Source organism: Bombina bombina, chromosome 4 (assembly GCF_027579735.1).
Source record: "Bombina bombina isolate aBomBom1 chromosome 4, aBomBom1.pri, whole genome shotgun sequence".
Taxonomy (NCBI): domain Eukaryota; kingdom Metazoa; phylum Chordata; class Amphibia; order Anura; family Bombinatoridae; genus Bombina; species Bombina bombina.
In genome coordinates, this window is record NC_069502.1 from 33,115,794 (window position 1) to 33,135,554 (window position 19,761).

At 43.8% G+C, this 19,761-nt stretch overlaps 1 long non-coding RNA gene across 1 annotated transcript in view; it reads right to left on the reverse strand.

Moving 5' to 3' along the window:
• The window catches only part of LOC128655226 (uncharacterized), a 46,301-nt gene extending 35,986 nt beyond the window's left edge, over positions 1-10,315 (reverse strand). Inside the window, exon 1 of the long non-coding RNA XR_008401735.1 lies at positions 9,374-10,315. This is a non-coding gene — a long non-coding RNA (uncharacterized LOC128655226). The remainder of the gene's footprint in view (positions 1-9,373) is intronic.
• Between the last annotated feature and the right edge of the window lie 9,446 nt (positions 10,316-19,761).

Genomic DNA, 19,761 nt, shown 5'->3' on the forward strand with positions numbered 1-19,761 from the left:
TTGCAGTCTCGTTAGAGTATCCTTGTTATATAACAAGCAGGGGGTTAAATCCTTACTGTGAATCGCTAGGGTAAACTTGATTATGCAAAGACCTATATAATCTATCAACATAATAGCGATAAAATACACCTTAGTGGTGTATATTCCTGTAAGATACGGTGTGTGCAGGCGATGTGTTATTTGTAGAAATAGTAGAGGGGATTCCTGTGTGATACCAACTTGGTACATGCAATCCTTCCTCATTCCTAATATACGATGGTATGTCTTGTCTAATCTAGTTATAACAAGTAAAGGAATTCGGTCCGTATATTATATTTGAAGAATCAAGAAGTTGAAAAATCAAAAAGTCAAATAGTTGCCTTATATTACCAATAGAGAGATTAGGGCTACATCTCACATGTTGCACTAAGCCTATATTATCCTAAAACAATCGAGTCACTTAATTTAGGACTTATTTGTTATCAGAGACCCCACAAACTTAGGCAAAAGTGTCTTGTCCGTTATTTAAGGGAAATCAGGCCAATACATCTCTATAATATCGTGATAAGAAATTGATGAAAGAGAGAATAGAGAGAGAATATATCTTCCTTGATAATGAAAGTATATCACGTTTAGGAGAACGGAAATAATCGTCAGATGTGTTGGATCTATTGACTTTCTAGTATGGCTGTGACCCAGGGGATCGTCCGCTATCATTATCTGTTCGTGTAGTATGCATAGTATTGGATTTTTCAATCCAACCTTGCAATGCCGGACTCACATATTAGTAAAATAATTATAAAATATTTATGAAGGATCCGTGTCAGTTGTTGTAGAAATACGTGGTAGTGTAGTCGTAATTGGTCATATAGTCATAGTGTATCGCATGATCCCATCTTTCTTATTGTGTAACTTAAAATCAGTTTACACCAGGGGTAAAACTTGTCTAATTATAAGACAAGACTGGGATAATGTTCATTAGTCCCCTCAAAATTGGGGCTACCTCTAGCCTTCTGGTCCTTTGGGCCTCGAAGTGAGAATCCCTTATATACTATAGGATGATTGTGTATCGTATCCCTGGTAGTTTAGTGGAGAGATCCGATAATGTTGTTTTTCTTTTTGGATCTCAGAATTTGATGTTCGAGCCTGTGTGTTACTAAGATAATGGACATAGTTGACCTAATTAGGTGACACCGTGGAAGGGGAGCATTAATAATTGTCGAGGAAGAAGACAATTTACATAGGGTTAGGGGTAGTGGCCTATGGATTTGTGCAAATCTGTTTATAGACTTAGGGTTAGGGGTAGTTACATATGGACATATGCAAATCTGTTTTTCGAAGCCACTAATTTTAGTGTGCTTAATACCCACTATGATGAATGTAAGTTGGTGCAGTTGAAGCTCAATCTGGGCTATCAGTGTCAAGCTATAACATATCGGAGCCGGGATACCGAGATGGAGATGTTTTTCGGATTTGGCAGGATATATCAGCCTTTTATTCCATTTTTGATGGTTAGACTCATCAGGTGGTTCAGTCTTTGGATGATACAGTGAATCTGGAAGGATATGATAATGGTAGACTTCGTTCATAACTTTTTGCATCTTTGGTATTTTTTAATTTACAGGGAAGACAAGTACATGTGTAAGGTTTCGTTGCCATCCTCATATTTTAAGGCTGCTCATCAGTTGTGGCTATCCACTTATGGGTATCAGCTGATATTGAGTAGGTGGGAAAGGTCCTCCTTGTTATTTAATCCTTTTGGAAAAAGGCAGTCGAGGTCGAAAATCCATTTTGATTCCGTGAAACGTATTTTGTTTATATAGTCTCCGCCTCTCCAATCTTTTGTTACTTTCTCTATACCCATAAATGATAGGTCTTTTATGTTTCCTTGATGTTTAGTTGAAAAATGGCGATAGAGTGCTGTATCCATATTTAGTTTTTCAATGCAAAGTAAATGCTCCCGGATTCTATCCCTTAGGGTTCGAGAGGTCTGGCCTACATACTGTAGTCCGCAGGTGCATTGTAGCAGATAGATCACTCCGCTATCCCGACATCTGATCAGGTTACGGATCTTGTATTTTTCTTTCGTCTGGTAACAACTGAAGGTTGAGGATTTGATGCCGTGCCCACACGCTTTGCATGATGGACAGGGAAAGAAACCGTTTATCTCTTTACCATAAACGTCCTTGACACCTAATGCCTTTTTCCTCTGTAAACTAGGAGCTAGTTTACTTCTTAAATTCTTCGTCTTCCTATAAATGAATCTTGGTTTAGAAGGGAGAATCTCGCCAATGATGTCATCATCCCTTAAAAGTGACCAATGTTTCTGAATTATCCTTTCGATAATTTTCTTATTCCCACTGTATTCGGTGATCATATTGATGTTGAGAGTCTCATCTCCTGGTGGTTTCTCTTTTCTTTTGTATGTCATTAACTTAGTTCTTTCAATGTGGCTGATTTCCTGCACTTTCTGTTCCAAATCGATCTCATTATAACCTCGCTCTAGGAATTTGTTCTTTATGAGTTCCGCCTGTTGTTCCCATTTTTCATCAGTTGAGCAATTTTTCCTTATTCGTAATAGTTGTCCGGTCGGTATGTTATCTTTCCAGGACTTGTGGTGGCAGCTTATTCTGTGAATGAAGTTGTTGCTATCCACTTTCTTAAAGAATGTCGAAGTTTCTATTTTGTTTTGGACAATCTCAATCTTGAGGTCCAGAAAGATCAGATCGCTCCTACTACAGCTGTACGTGAATTTCAGATTTTCAGTACTTTTATTCATTACTTCAAAGGTGTAGTCCAAGTCTTCTTGTGTCCCCTTCCATATAATGATGATGTCATCTATGTATCGGCGATAGAGGACCAGGTCCGCACTCGCTGGGCATGACTCCCAGAAGATGTGCTCCCACTTTCCCATATACAGGTTCGCGTAGCTTGGTGCGAACCTGGTCCCCATCGCCGTACCGCATATCTGTCGGTAATACTTCCCTTCATTGCAGAAGTAGTTATGGCTCAGAATATATCGAATTCCCTCCAGAATAAACTCCTTTTGTTCTACTTGGAGATCCTCATCTCTATCTAAGAAGAATTCAACCGCTTCCAGACCCTCTTCGTGAGGGATGCACGTGTAAAGGGACGTGACGTCACAGGTAGCCAGAATGTATCCATCTTCCCAGGTTATTCCATCTAGGAGGTTGAGTACCTGTGTCGAGTCTTTCAGGTAGGAAGGTAATTGCCTCACATATTTTTGGAGGTTTAGATCAATATATTCGGATAGATTTGAGCTCAGGGATCCAATGCCTGAGATGATGGGTCTCCCTGGCGGTTTCTCCAGCGTTTTATGGATCTTCGGTAGATGATAGATGATGGGGGTTCTTGGATGGCTGATATTGATGTACTCGTATTCTTTACTGTTAAGTATCCCTTGTTCCTTGGCTTGGTCCAAAATCCTCAACAGATCCTTTTTATATGCGATTTCTGGATTTCCTGGCAGTCTCATGTAGGTATCATGCAGACATGTTTCGTGCAGTTGCGCACTTGATCACTGTGCGCAACTGCACGAAACATGTCTGCATGTGGTTCAGATCACTGACACTGTGTTTTTACATTAAGTGCTTTATTACAGTCGTGTGTAGGCTGTCATGTTTTTACTTTTGTTACTACAATAAAGGAAGTTTTACTTTTCTTTGGAGAGAGATTTTTTGCGCTACAAGTGGGGACAATCCATTGGAATATATTCTATTTACTCAGACGCTGACTACAGACCGGCTCAGTCTCCACAGCTGCAGATCTCCATACACCCTGAGCCAATTGCTCCCCAGCGTGTTACCGGACAGTGAGTGGTATACAGGTACCTTTTGAAATTATATTGTTAAAGTCTATGTGTGCGCTACTTACTTACAAAGTGTTCTTTTATATATATATATATATATATATATATATTTGTATTTCAATAAAGGTTTCTTGTGTTTTAAAGTGTAAAGTATATACCCCACATTCTCAGGGAATAGATAAAACCTTTACAAAACCTCTGTTACAAAGAAATGCTCAGACGTTTTGTATTTTATTAATTAAAATAATACTATTTTATTCAGCCAGTATCAAAAAAAGGTCTAAAATGTATTTTTACCAGCACAATGTATTAAATGCATTTAATTTTTATGTGAAGAGCAGAGAATAAGCCATATTTCAATTTTTACCTCAGGCTGTGAACAATGCCATATCTGACACAAAATTGAAGCTTATCACGAAATTCACTTTTGTTTTATTTTAACTTGACATATATTTTGAACTCCAAGTGTTTTTCTAAATCAAATATGACTTTTTATGAGACATCCACTATGTTAGATTGATATGACATTGGGGGGGATTTTTTTTGTATTTGTTACTACTGTAATATTTGTTTTAGCTCCAACAAAGGCTAACTCAACCACATGAGTGTTTTTTCACAATACACTGTTATTTACTATAACTAGGCCTTTCTTTTTTAAATGATATTTACTAAATAACCAATTACAGGAGAATGTATCTGAACTCTAATAACCCTTTGCATGACTAAAAAATGCTGCTCCTTCAACAAATGCTGCTCCTTCAACAAAGAGTGCCAAAGGAATGAAGCAAATTTGATCATTGAAATTAATTGTAAAATTGTTTCAAATTGTATGTTCTCTCTAAAACATGAAAGAAAAATGTTGGGTTTTATATCCCTTTAAACCAATTGTGTGCCAGAGGCCAGCAATACTTTGCAATGCAAAAAGTTGAACCCCTTAAAGGGATAGTTGTTGGTATTAAACTATTTTACATTCTCTCACAGATAAGGCGATAACTTATTAACATGATTTTACTTCCAAAAATGTTATAGGGGTTTTAAATAAGGGCCACGAACAATAGGGGAGCCATATTTAATGGTGTAAAATCCCTGTTTTAACCATAGACTTTCCCAAGCCAGCACTTATACATGAGCTTTATTTACTAAATAACAAATTAAAGGAGTATTTAGTAAATATCATTTAAAAAAGACTTTGCATATACTAAATATATTATTTAAAAAAAAGTGTTTGGTCAAACCGGCTTTTATGTACAGTTAGCTTTGCCCGTAACAGGCAGAAAACGCCCTCCCCCAATTAGATATACATTTCTTGTTACCTGTGAGCTTCAGGGATTAACTGGCACATGTCTACAGCAAGTTGTATAGGCCTGAAAAGCTTTTTATAGTAGTGCAAAGGGTTATTAGAGTTCAGATACATTCTCCTGTAATTGGTTATTTAGTAAATATCATTTTAAAAGAAAGGCCTAGTTATAGTAAATAACAGTGTATTGTGAAAAAACACAAATGTGGTTGAGTTAGCCTTTGTTGGAGCTAAAACAAATATTACAGTGTTAACAAATACAAAACAAATCCCCCCAAATGTCAGATCAATCTAACACAGTGGATGTCTCATAAAAAGTCATATTTGATTTATAAAAACACTTGGAGTTCAAAATATATGTCAAGTTAAAATAAAACAAAAGTGAAGTTCGTGATAAGCTTCAATTTTGTGTCAGATATGGCATTGTTCAAAGCCTGAGGTAAAAATTGAAATATGGCTTATTCTCTGCTCTTCACATAAAAAGTGCACAGAATACATCTTAAATTAAATGCATTTAATACATTGTGCTGGTAAAAATACATTTTAGACCTTTTTTTGATACTGGCTGAATAAAATAGTATTATTTTAATTAATAAAATACAAAACGTCTGAGCATTTCTTTGTAACAGAGGTTTTGTAAAGGTTTTATCTATTCCCTGAGAATGTGGAATATATACTTTACATTTTTAAACACAAGAAACCTTTTTTGAAATACAAATATTAATATATATATATATATATATATATATATATATATACACTAAATATATGGTTTTGAGACAGTTGTTCATTCCTGTGACTGTGATTCTCTCTATGTGTATTTAGTCTCCCAGACATAGACTTCTTGCTCAGTGTGCTTAGAGGAATATGGCTACACCTCACTGACGAGGCCTAAATTTTATATATAAACTAAATTTCATATTGAATAATTTGCATAATGTTTTTCAGTAATTCTATATATTTAATTGTGGCCAGCAATACCTACCTCACTTGCCACTGTGCACATTCTGTTTGGGTGGATAAACTAAATATAAGTTGTCAGCTGCAGGAGGGTGGAGCTGTATTCTGTCTGTGAACAAAGTATCCCAACCATTTGAGTGTGGGACATAAAAAGTGACCAGCTACACACTAACTTTTCACTTGAGTAAGATGAAACTTTATGCACACTACATATTTTTTTTAATTCCTATTATTCAAGCAAAACATATACTAAGGTTGTGGCGGACACTGCAAGGGCTTGTCATGGACACCAGTGTCTGTGTACGGACACCTTGCCTATCCCTGGTCACAATGATCAATTAATAAGAATTGAAATGTAAAAATGAGTGCAACTATTCCCTGTATGTGTCTGGTACCATGTGATCTACATTTCAAGAAGAGGTTAGATGCTCTTTCCTGCCATAGGGTTACATTTGCACCGTAAAGCAAGGTGTTATCCTATAGCATCAAAGGCGTGAGAAAAACCTGTGTCTTTTGTGTCACTTTTAAATCTGATCCTATACAGAATCATTTGTTCTTTATGCACTGTCTGCTTCTGTCATCCTTAGCACTTTAATATGGCCAGACATGCTGTAACTCCAATAAAGTCCAATGTGATTTCAATTAAAGTGTCATAGTTATAAGAACAGAATCAATTGTTCTTTATGCACTGTCTGCTTCTGTCATCCTTAGCACTTTAAAGGGACACTAAACCCCAAAAAATTCTTTCATGATTCAAGTAGAGAATACAATTTTAAACAATATTCCAATTTACTTCTATTTTCTAATTTGCTGAATTCTTTAGATATGCTTTGTTGAAGAAATAGCAATGCATATGGATGAGCCAATCACACGAGGCATCTATGTGCAGCAACCAATCAGCAGCTATTGAGCCTATCTAGATATGCTTTTCAGCAATGTATATCAAGAGAATGAAGCAAATTAGCTAATAGAAGTAAATTAGAAAGTTGTTTAAAATGGCATGCTCTTTTTAAATCATGAAAGAAAAAAAATATGGGTTTCATGTTCCTTTAAGTATAATAAGAGATAGTTAAAAGGGACGTGAAACAAAAAAAATATTTTTTTTTTCATCATTCAGAAAGAGAATATCATTTTAAACAACTTTCCAATTTACTTATATTTTCTAAATTGCTTCATTCTCTTGGTATTCTTTGTTGCAGAAACAGCAATGCACATCACTGAGCCAATAAAATGAAGTATATATGTGCAGCCACCAATCAGCAGCTCCTGAGCCTACCAATGTATAAGAATACCAAGAAAACAAAACAAATTAGATTATAGAAGTAAATTTGAAAGTTGTTTAAAATTGCATGCTCTCTTTGAATCACAAAAGAAAATAGAATTGGGTTTCATGTTCCTTTAATATGGCCAGACATGCTGTAACTCCAATAAAGTCCAATGTGATTTCAATTAAAGTGTCATAGTTATAAGAACATCCCCTCATTTTATAGAGAATTGTCATCAATTAAAGATTACACGATGTAAGGAGTGAGAACATTTATGTTTTTGTTTCTTATATTCCCTAAATGGCTCCCAAAGGTTTTTTCATAAACATCACATTGTTCTAGTTTCCAGTATCAAGCAATGCACTTACATTTTAACCACATGAGTTCACATATTAGCTATTTATAAATATGAAGGAAAAAGCACAGCTGCAATCAAATGTTACCATTAGCCTAATAGCCAAAATGCACAATTATATATAGTTGTATTAGCCTAAACACAGCTGCAATCAAATGTTACCATTAGCCTAATAGCCAAAATGCACAATTATATATAGTCGTATTATGAGCTCTCTGTGTGCAAGTCAGTGCTAGATAAGTCATTAGTACAAATGTCATAAGCCACCAATAATACATTTCTTAAAAACGATTCTGTTTGACAAAAGATAAAGTATGTGAAAGTTCAGGCCTTGAACTAGTAAAAGTTGACCGTATTTAGCAACCCTTTCTGGTTACAAAATCCAATGACACACCGCTTGTTCATTGTGATTTTGTAACCAGTAACGTGCGCGTGCCACATAACCTCCTCATATTGTCATCAGCTGTTGAAAGGAGTTTGGGCCTCTAGCGCATGCGCAGTGAGCGCCACAAACCTCCACCAGCTGATTATACGTCACCGGAAGTGACGTAGTATACAGATTCCTATGGTAGACATATTACTTTAGGACAGGGGCTATGTGATTGCCTATTGACATCCCTTTCTTGAATGTAAATCTGAATCCCTGTCGTGCTAATCCTATCAATTTCTCATCAGCTTGCAACAAAGGTGTATGTTTGTTTATAATTTTGCATATTTCATGGAATTGGTTACTGTAAGTTGTAACAAACTTAACCTTTTCTTGTGACTTAATTGTTTTGATCTTGTCTTTGAGACGATCACTCCTATTGATTTTGTCTACTGTTAATTTTGCTATTTTTATGATATTCTTTGAATATCCACGACTCTTTAATTTGTCAATAATTCAGAATGTGTGTTGTATGACTCTTCTGTGCTGCAATTATGTTTGATTCTAATAAATTGTCCTTTGGCAACAGATCCAAACACCCTCCTTGGGTGATTGCTTTGTGCATGAAGGAGAGTGTTCCCAGTTATTGGTTTAATGTATACTTCTGTATGTATTTTTGAGTCACTACTCCCTGACAATTTCACATCTAAATAATTCATGACTTGATCATTAAATTCTGAAGTAAATCTGATTCCCACTTCATTTCTATTCAAAAGGTTGACAAAATCATAAGCTTTTTCCTTTTCTCCTTTCCATATGATAATTAAATCGTCTTTAAATCTACGATAATAGACAATATTATCCTTGAGGGGATCTTCACATTAGAGGAGCTGCCTGAAGCCGTGGAATTCTCCCAGTTTTGGGAAGTTCTATTTCTGGACAAGTTCTCTACCAGGACTTTTTATCCACTATTATTACACTTGGATATTAATTTCTTCTGACTTTATTTTATTTGAGTGTTTGTGTATTGACCAGTATACAATATATGTTTTATGCATTTTTTTATTAATTATTTGTATACTCTGGTAACATTGGAGATATAATCACTGTCTAGTTATTACTAATTTTTATTGTTATATGGTTTATTGTACCTTGACCATCATTTATCTCAGTCTATTAGACCTGTCATTCGACAGGCCTTATACCTACCAACAGTATATCACACTATTCAGTATATATCTGTCAAAAGTACAGCATCTAATCTATAACTGTATATGTGTCAAATGTATATTACCATATCTATTATCCACTTTTTACTTACCTAGTATACTTATCTGGCGCCTCTTATGAATACTGGTCAGGCATTCTGGTTTAGCCTGTCGTGTATTTGTTTATATTCCTTTTAGTAAAAAGTGTATTGTTATGCAGTTATCTGATGAAGCCAATTAGGAACAGATATGAAGCAGGATTAGCTTTGAGAAGTCAGTAGTAGCATTCCATGGTCTCTTTTCAAAGCTAAAATGCATTAAAAGGAGGCAAAATAGATCATTAAAATATATTGAAAAACTTCATAGTTGTCAACAGTCCATGATTTCCAGGGACAGTCCCTGGCTTGTTTTGTTACTGGAAAAATTCCCTCCCAGGAGATTTGGAGGGATACAGCTGAGCTGGGGTATGTGCAACATAATTTAATATGGAGAAGCTGCGATGAGGCTGTGCGTGCAGCAAGTACTCTGCTGGATGAGCTGCTGGTGAGGTTGTGCGTGCAGCAAGTACTCTGCTGGATGAGCAGCCGGTGAGGCTGTGGTGCAGCAAGTGCTCTGCTTGATGAGCTGCCGGTGAGGCTGTGCTGCAGCAAGTACTCTGCTGGATGAGCAGCCGGTGAGGCTGTGGTGCAGCAAGTGCTCTGCTTGATGAGCTGCTGGTGAGACTGTGGTGCAGCAAGTACTCTGCTTGATGAGCTGCCGGTGAGACTGTGGTGCAGCAAGTACTCTGCTTGATGAGCTGCCGGTGAGGCTGTGGTGCAGCAAGTACTCTGCCTGATGAGCAGCTGGTGAGGCTGTGCGTGCAGCAAGTACTCTGCTGGATGAGCAGCTGGTGAGGCTGTGCATGCAGCAAGTACTCTGCTTGATGAGCTGCCAGTGAGGCTGTGGTGCAGCAAGTACTCTGCTTGATGAGCTGCCAGTGAGGCTGTGGTGCAGCAAGTACTCTGCTGGATGAGCTGCCAGTGAGGCTGTGGTGCAGCAAGTGCTCTGCTTGATGAGCTGCCAGTGAGGCTGTGGTGCAGCAAGTACTCTGCTTGATCAGCTGCCAGTGAGGCTGTGATGCAGCAAGTGCTCTGCTAGATGAGCTGCGGGTGAGGCTGTGGTGCAGCAAGTACTCTGCTTGATAAGCTGCCAGTGAGGCTGTGGTGCAGCAAGTACTCTGCTTGATAAGCTGCCAGTGAGGCTGTGGTGCAGCAAAGTGCTCTGCTAGATGAGCTGCTGGTAAGGCTGTGGTGCAGCAAGTACTCTGCTTGATGAGCTGCCGGTGAGACTGTGGTGTAGCAAGTACTCTGCTTGATGAGCTGCCGGTGAGACTGTGGTGCAGCAAGTACTCTGCTTGATGAGCTGCTGGTAAGGCTGTGCCTACAGCAAGTACTCTGCTTGATGAGCTGCCAGTGAGGCTGTGGTGTAGCAAGTACTCTGCTTGATAAGCTGCCAGTGAGGCTGTGGTGCAGCAAGTACTCTGCTTGATGAGCTGCCAGTGAGGCTGTGGTGCAGCAAGTACTCTGCTTGATAAGCTGCCAGTGAGGCTGTGGTGCAGCAAGTACTCTGCTTGATAAGCTGCCAGTGAGGCTGTGGTGCAGCAAGTGCTCTGCTAGATGAGCTGCTGGTAAGGCTGTGGTGCAGCAAGTACTCTGCTTGATGAGCTGCCGGTGAGACTGTGGTGCAGCAAGTACTCTGCTTGATGAGCTGCCGGTGAGACTGTGGTGCAGCAAGTACTCTGCTTGATGAGCTGCCAGTGAGGCTGTGGTGCAAGTACTCTGCTTGATAAGCTGCCAGTGAGGCTGTGGTGCAGCAAGTACTCTGCTTGATGAGCTGCTGGTAAGGCTGTGGTACAGCAAGTACTCTGCTCGATCACTCAGAGCAGGTCTGGGCTGTGACTCCTTGCTGCACCTTCTCTGAGTGATCGATGTTTAAACTGCCACAAATCAGAAGAAAATACACTTACAAACAGTTCCTCCACACTAGATAATAAACTGCACTGATTTGTTGTAAAAGAGGGGAATTACTCGGCTACTGTAGATAATTTATTTGCATCTCGTGTAGAATTACTCTAACTACCAATGTACTCCCCTCTACACTCCCCTGCCCTATTCCCGGCTCTCTGAGATTGGTTAAAACAATGTGTAGATCAACACTTGTGGTGCAGCAAGTGCTCTGCTTGATGAGCTGCCAGTGAGGCTGTGGTGCAGCAAGTGCTCTGCTTGATGAGCTGCAGGTGAGACTGTGGTGCAGCAAGTGCTCTGCTTGATGAGCTACCAGTGAGGCTGTGGTGCAGCAAGTACTCTGCTTGATGAGCTGCCAGTGAGGCTGTGGTGCAGCAAGTACTCTGCTGGATGAGCTGCCAGTGAGGCTGTGGTGCAGCAAGTACTCTGCTGGATGAGCTGCTAGTGAGACTGTGGTGCAGCAAGTACTCTGCTTGATAAGCTGCCAGTTAGGCTGTGGTGCAGCAAGTGCTCTGCTTGATGAGCTGCTGGTAAGGATGTGGTGCAGCAAGTACTCTGCTTGATGAGCTGCTGGTAAGGCTGTGGTGCAGCAAGTACTCTGCTTGATGAGCTGCTGGTAAGGCTGTGGTGCAGCAAGTACTCTGCTTGATGAGCTGCTGGTAAGGCTGTGCCTACAGCAAGTACTCTGCTTGATGAGCTGCTGGTAAGGCTGTGCCTACAGCAAGTACTCTGCTTGATGAGCTGCTGGTAAGGCTGTGCTTACAGCAAGTACTCTGCTTGATGAGCTGCTGGTAAGGCTGTGCCTACAGCAAGTACTCTGCTTGATGAGCTGCTGGTAAGGCCGTGGTGCAGCAAGTACTCTGCTTGATGAGCTGCTGGTGAGGCTGTGGTGCAGCAAGTGCTCTGCTTGATGAGCTGCTGGTAAGGCCGTGGAGCAGCAAGTACTCTGCTTGATGAGCTGCTGGTAAGGCCGTGGTGCAGCAAGTACTCTGCTTGATGAGCTGCTGGTGAGGCTGTGGTGCAGCAAGTGCTCTGCTTGATGAACTGCCAGTGAGGCTGTGGTGCAGCAAGTACTCTGCTTGATGAGCTGCGGGTGAAGCTGTGCCTACGGCAAGTACTCTGCTCGATCACTCAGAGCAGGTCTGGGCTCGGACTCCTTGCTGCACCTTCTCTGAGTGATCGATGTTTAAACTGCCACAAATCAGAAGAAAATACACTTACAAACAGCTCCTCCACACTAGATAATGAACTGCAATGATTTGTTGTAAAAGAGGGGAATTACTCGGCTACTGTAGATAATTTGTTTGCATCTCGTGTAGAATTACTCTCACTACCAATGTACTCCCCCCTACACTCCCCTGTCCTATTCCCGGCTCTCTGAGAGGGATAATGGGTCTGAGATTGGTTAAATCAATGTGTAGATCAACACTTAAGTTTCACAATTGCTCCTTGCTGGAGGAAAAAATTGACAAAAGAATCATGAAAAAGTGGAAGGGATTAAAGTTCTATAGTGTGGGGTGTCGGTGAGGCTGTGGTGCAGCAGGAGCTCTGCTCAATGAGCTGCCGGTGAGGCTGTGGTGCAGCAAGTGCTCTGCTTGATGAGCTGCCGGTGAGGCTGTGGTGCAGCAAGAGCTCTGCTCGATGAGCTGCTGGTGAGGCTGTGGTGCAGCAAGTACTCTGCTAGATGAGCTGCCGGTGAGGCTGTGGTGCAGCAAGTACTCTGCTAGATGAGCTGCCGGTGAGGCTGTGGTGCAGCAAGTACTCTGCTAGATGAGCTGCCGGTGAGGCTGTGGTGCAGCAAGTACTCTGCTCGATGAGCTGCTAGGGAGGCTGTGGTGCAGCAAGTACTCTGCTCGATGAGCTGCTAGTGAGGCTGTGGTGCAGCAAGTACTCTGCTCGATGAGCTGCCAGTGAGGCTGTGGCGCATCAAGTACTCTGCTAGATGAGCTGCCAGGGAGGCTGTGGTGCAGCCAGTGCTCTGCTTGATGAGCTACCAGGGAGGCTGTGGTGCAGCAAGTACTCTGCTTGATGAGCTGCCAGTGAGGCTGTGGTGCAGCAAGTACTCTGCTTGGTGAGCTGCCAGTGAGGCTGTGGTGCAGCAAGTGCTGTGCTTGATGAGCTGCCAGTGAGGCTGTGGTGCAGCAAGTGCTGTGCTTGATGAGCTGCCAGTGAGGCTGTGGTGCAGCAAGTGCTCTGCTTGATGAGCTGCCGGTGAGGCTGTGGTGCAGCAAGTACTCTGCTAGATGAGCTGCCAGTGAGGCTGTGGTGCAGCAAGTGCTCTGCTTGATGAGCTGCCGGTGAGGCTGTGGTGCAGCAAGTGCTCTGCTTGATGAGCTGCAGGTGAGACTGTGGTGCAGCAAGGGCTCTGCTTGATGAGCTGCTGCTAAGACTGTGGTGCAGCAAGTGCTCTGCTTGATGAGCTGCCAGTGAGGCTGTGGTGCAGCAAGTACTCTGCTTGATGAGCTGCAGGTGAGACTGTGGTGCAGCAAGGGCTCTGCTTGATGAGCTGCCAGTGAGACTGTGGTGCAGCAAGTGCTCTGCTTGATGAGCTGCGGGTGAGGCTGTGGTGCAGCAAGTACTCTGCTTGATGAGCTGCGGGTGAGACTGTGGTGCAGCAAGTACTCTGCTTGACGAGCTGCCAGTGAGGCTGTGGTGCAGCAAGTACTCTGCTTGATGAGCTGCCAGTGAGGCTGTGGTGCAGCAAGTACTCTGCTAGATGAGCTGCCAGTGAGGCTGTGGTGCAGCAAGTACTCTGCTAGATGAGCTGCCAGTGAGGCTGTGGTGCAGCAAGTACTCTGCTTGATGAGCTGCCAGTGAGGCTGTGGTGCAGCAAGTACTCTGCTTGATGAGCTGCAGGTGAGACTGAGGTGCAGCAAGTACTCTGCTTGATGAGCTGCCAGTGAGGCTGTGGTGCAGCAAGTGCTCTGCTTGATGAGCTGCCAGGGAGGCTGTGGTGCAGCAAGTACTCTGCTTGATAAGCTGCCAGTGAGGCTGTGCTGCAGCAAGTACTCTGCTTGATGAGCTGCCAGTGAGGCTGTGGTGCAGCAAGTACTCTGCTAGATGAGCTGCCAGTAAGGCTGTGGTGCAGCAAGTGCTCTGCTTGATGAGCTGCCAGGGAGGCTATGGTGCAGCAAGTGCTCTGCTTGATGAGCTGCCAGGGAGGCTGTGGTGCAGCAAGTAATCTGCTTGATGAGCTGCCAGTGAGGCTGTGGTGCAGCAAGTGCTCTGCTTGATGAGCTGCGGGGGAGGCTGTGGTGCAGTAAGTGCTCTGCTCGATGAGCTGCGGGTGAGGCTGTGTGCAGCAAGTACTCTGCTTGGTGAGCTGCTGGTGAGGCTGTGGGGAAGCAAGTACTCTGCTTGATGAGCTGCTGGTGAGGCTGTGTTGCAGCAAGTACTCTGCTTGATGAGCTGCTGGTGAGGCTGTGGTTAAGCAAGTACTCTTCTTGATGAGCTGCAGGTGAGACTGTGGTGCAGCATGTGCTCTGCTTGATGAGCTGCTGGTGAGGCTGTGTTGCAGCAAGTACTCTGCTTGATGAGCTGCCGGTGAGGCTGTGGTGCAGCAAGTACTCTTCTTGATGAGCTGCAGGTGAGACTGTGGTGCAGCATGTGCTCTGCTTGATGAGCGGCCGGTGAGGCTGTGGTGCAGCGAGTACTCTGCTTGATGAGCTGCTAGTGAGGCTGTGGTGCAGCAAGTACTCTGCTCGATGAGCTGCGGGTGAGACTGTGGTGCAGCAAGTACTCTGCTCGATGAGCTGCTAGTGAGACTGTGGTGCAGCAAGTACTCTGCTCGATGAGCTGCCGGTGAGGCTGTAGTGCAAGTACTCTGCTTGATAAGCTGCCAGTGAGGCTGTGGTGCAAGTACTCTGCTTGATAAGCTGCCAGTGAGGCTGTGGTGCAGCAAGTACTCTGCTTGATAAGCTGCCAGTGAGGCTGTGGTGCAGCAAGTGCTCTGCTCGATGAGCTGCCAGTGAGGCTGTGGTGAAGCAAGTGCTCTGCTCGATGAGCTGCGGGTGAGACTGTGGTGCAGCAAGTACTCTGCTCGATGAGCTGCTAGTGAGACTGTGGTGCAGCAAGTACTCTGCTCGATGAGCTGCCGGTGAGGCTGTAGTGCAAGTACTCTGTTTGATGAGCTGCCAGTGAGGCTGTGGTGCAAGTACTCTGCTTGATAAGCTGCCAGTGAGGCTGTGGTGCAGCAAGTACTCTGCTTGATAAGCTGCTAATAAGGCTGTGGTGCAGCAAGTACTCTGCTTGATGAGCTGCTGGTAAGGCTGTGCCTACAGCAAGTACTCTGCTCGATCACTCAGAGCAGGTCTGGGCTGGGACTCCTTGCTGCATCTTCTCTGAGTGATCGATGTTTAAAACTGCCACAAATCAGAAGAAAATACACTTACAAACAGTTCCTCCACACTAGATAATGAGCTGCACCGATTTGTTATAAAAGAGGGGAATTACTCGGCTACTGTAGATAATTTGCTTGCATCTCGCCTAGAATTACTCTCACTGCCAATGTACTCCCCTCTACATCCCCCTGTCCTATTCCCGGCTCTCGGAGAGGGATAATGGGTCTGAGATTGGTTAAATCAATGTGTAGATCAACACTTAAGTTTCACAATTGCTCCTTGCTGGAGGAAAAAATGGACAAAAGAATCATGGGAAAGTGGAAGGGATTAAAGTTCTATAGTGTGGGGTGTCGGTGAGGCTGTGGTGCAGCAGGAGCTCTGCTCAATGAGCTGCCGGTGAGGCTGTGGTGCAGCAAGTGCCCTGTTTGATGAGCTGCCGGTGGGGCTGTGGTGCAGCAAGTGCTCTGCTTGATGAGCTGCCGGTGAGGCTGTGGTGCAGCAAGTGCTCTGCTTGATGAGCTGCCAGTGAGGCTGTGGTGCAGCAAGTGCTCTGCTTGATGAGCTGCCAGTGAGGCTGTGGTGCAGCAAGTGCTCTGCTTGATGAGCAGCTGGTGAGGCTGTGCGTGCAGCAAGTACTCTGCTTGATGAGCTGCCGGTGAGGCTGTGGTGCAGCAAGTGCCCTGCTTGATGAGCTGCCGGTGAGGCTGTGGTGCAGCAAGTGCTCTGCTTGATGAGCTGCCGGTGAGGCTGTGGTGCAGCAAGTGCTCTGCTTGATGAGCTGCCAGTGAGGCTGTGGTGCAGCAAGTGCTCTGCTTGATGAGCTGCCGGTGAGGCTGTGGTGCAGCAAGTGCTCTGCTTGATGAGCTGCCAGTGAGGCTGTGGTGCAGCAAGTGCTCTGCTAGATGAGCTGCCGGTGAGGCTGTGGTGCAGCAAATACTCTGCTTGATGAGCTGTGGGTGAGGCTGTGGTGCAGCAAGTGCCCTGCTTGATGAGCTGCGGGTGAGGCTGTGGTGCAGCAAGTGCTCTGCTTGATGAGCTGCCGGTGAGGCTGTGGTGCAGCAAGTGCTCTGCTTGATGAGCTGCCGGTGAGGCTGTGGTGCAGCAAGTGCTCTGCTTGATGAGCTGCCGGTGAGGCTGTGGTGCAGCAAGTGCTCTGCTAGATGAGCTGCCGGTGAGGCTGTGGTGCAGCAAATACTCTGCTTGATGAGCTGTGGGTGAGGCTGTGGTGCAGCAAGTGCCCTGCTTGATGAGCTGCGGGTGAGGCTGTGGTGCAGCAAGTACTCTGCTTGATGAGCTGCGGGTGAGGCTGTGATGCAGCAAGTACTCTGCTTGATGAGCTGCCGGTGAGGCTGTGGTGCAGCAAGTGCTCTGCTTGATGAGCTGCCAGTGAGGCTGTGGTGCAAGTACTCTGCTTGGTGAGCTACCAGTGAGGCTGTGGTGCAGCAAGTGCTCTGCTTGATGAGCTGCCAGTGAGGCTGTGGTGCAGCAAGCTCTCTGCTTGATGAGCTGCCAGTGAGGCTGTGGTGCAGAAAGTGCTCTGCTAGATGAGCTGCCAGTGAGGCTGTGGTGCAGCAAGTGCTCTGCTTGATGAGCTGCCAGTGAGGCTGTGGTGCAGCAAGCTCTCTGCTTGATGAGCTGCCAGTGAGGCTGTGGTGCAGAAAGTGCTCTGCTAGATGAGCTGCCAGTGAGGCTGTGGTGCAGCAAGTACTCTGCTCGATGAGGGATTAAAGTTCTATAGTGTGGGGTGTTTTGCCTTCTCCTGTAGGACTGGATGTGATGGCTCATGGAATGCAAAGTCTGTCTTGATTTAGCCAAGAAGTATCATTTTTACAGCCTTAATCCTGCAGATAGGGGACGCAGCTCAGCTGCTCCATTCAACAGCGCAGCTAAAAGCACAGAGGAGCGGGCTTATGCAAAACATAGCCTCAAAGTCTGGAGACACCGGATTGTAAGGCTATAGCTGTGATTGACACAAACAGGCCTCTGAAAGTGAGATCATATAATTCATCGATCCTTGCTCCATCTATATTTTGTGGCATGATCCTGCCTTTTACATATATAGTTGCACGGTGTGCCTAATACACAAAATGCAAACTGATAGTAATGCAGGAAAAACAGTATTTATGCTTACCTGATAAATTTATTTCTTTTGCGATGTACCGAGTCCACGGATTCATCCTAACTTGTGGGATATTTTCCTTCCTGACAGCAAGTAGCAAAGAGAGCACCACAGCAGAGCTGTCTATATAGCTCCCCCCTTAACTCCACCCGCCAGTCATTCGACCGAAGGCCAAGGAAGAAAAGGAGAAACTATAAGGTGCAGAGGTGACTGAAGTTTATATAAAAAATACTATCCGTGAACAAGATCCGCATACTAAAACCTGTGAGGCCATGCAGGTGCTATCAGAAACACATAAAATTGTTCCATTATAATCTTGGAGATCACCCTTGGAAGAAAAACCAGAGGTGGGAAAATGTAAGCAGGTTGGTAAAACCAAGGAACTGCTAAAGCATCCACCATATCCGCCTGAGGATCCTTGGACCTGGAAAGGTACCTGGGAAGCTTCTTGTTCAGACGAGAGGCAATCAGATCTATTTCTGCAGGACACCACATCTGTACAAGATGAAAAAACACATCTGGATGGAGAGACCACTCCCCGGATGTAAAGTCTGACGGCTGATATAATCCGCTTTTTAATTGTCTACACCTGGGATATGAATCGCAGACATTTGACAAGAGTTGGATTCCGCCCAAGAAAGTATCCGAGATACTTCTTTCATTTCTGAAGGACTGCGAGTCCCCCCTTGATGATTGACATATGCCACTGTTGTGATATTGTCTGTCTGAAAACAGATATAAAGTTCTCTCTTCAATAAAGGCCAAGCCTGAAGAGCTCTGAAAATAGCACAGAGTTCTAAAATATTGATTGGTAACCTCGCTTCTTGAGGATCCCAAACCCCTTGTGCTGTCAGAGACCCCAAGACAGCTCCTTAACCTGTAAGACTTGCAACTGTTCAGAGATTACAGTCCAGGAAGGACTAACAAAGGAGGCCCCTTGAACAATAAGGTGATGGTTTAATCACCAAGCCAGAGAGAGATGAGTGTTGGGATTTAAGTATATCAACTGTGATATCCAAGTTTAATCCCTGCACCATTGGTGCAACATGTAAAGCTGTAGAGGTCTCATATGAAAACGATCAAAGGGGATGGTGTCCGATGCTGCAGTCATGAGACCTAAAACTTCCATGCACATAGCCACTGAAGGGAATGATAGAAACTGAAGGTTTAGACAAGCTAAAACCAACTTCATTTGTCTCTTGTCTGTAAGAGAAAAGAGTCATGAACACTGAATCTGGAAACCTAAAAAGGTGACCCTTGTCTGAGGAATCAAGAAACTCTTTTGTAAATTGATCCTCCAACTATGTCCTTGAAGAAACCACACTAGTTGTTTTGTGTGAGATTCTGCTAAATGAAAAGATTGAGCTAGTACCAAGATATCGTCCAAATAAGGAAACACTGCAATACCCTGCTCTCTGATTACAGATAGAAGGGCACAGAGAACCTTTGAGAAAATTCTTGGAGCTATCGCTAGGCCAAACGGAAGAGCGACAAATTGGTAATTCTTGTCTAGAAAAGAGAATCTCGGAAAACGATACTGGTCTGGATGAATCGGAATGTGAAGATAAGCGCCCTGTAAGTCTATTGTGGACATGAAATGACCTTGCTGAACAAAAGGCAGAATAGTCCTTATAGTCACCAACTTGAAAGTTGGGACTCTTACAAAACGATTTAAAGTTTTCAGATCCAGGATTGGTCTGAACGAATCTTCTTTCTTTGGGATAATGAACAGAGTTGAATAAAAACCCAAACCTTGTTCCTGCTGAGGAACTGGGACAATCACCCCTGAGAGCTCTAGGTCTGAAACACACTTCCGAAAAGCCTGAGCCTTCACAGGGTTTGTTGGAACATGAGAATCTTCCCAAAATGTTTTCATACAAGCATTGGCACAGCACCTTATTAAGTAGCATAGCTACTGCTCCTGGCATTCTACTACTGGGAATATACCACACACTGAGTGGGTCAGTACACACCTGCATCATCTTCCCTATATCTGGAGAGGGTTAGCTGGTAGACCCCAAGTTACCAGCCTGCTTCTA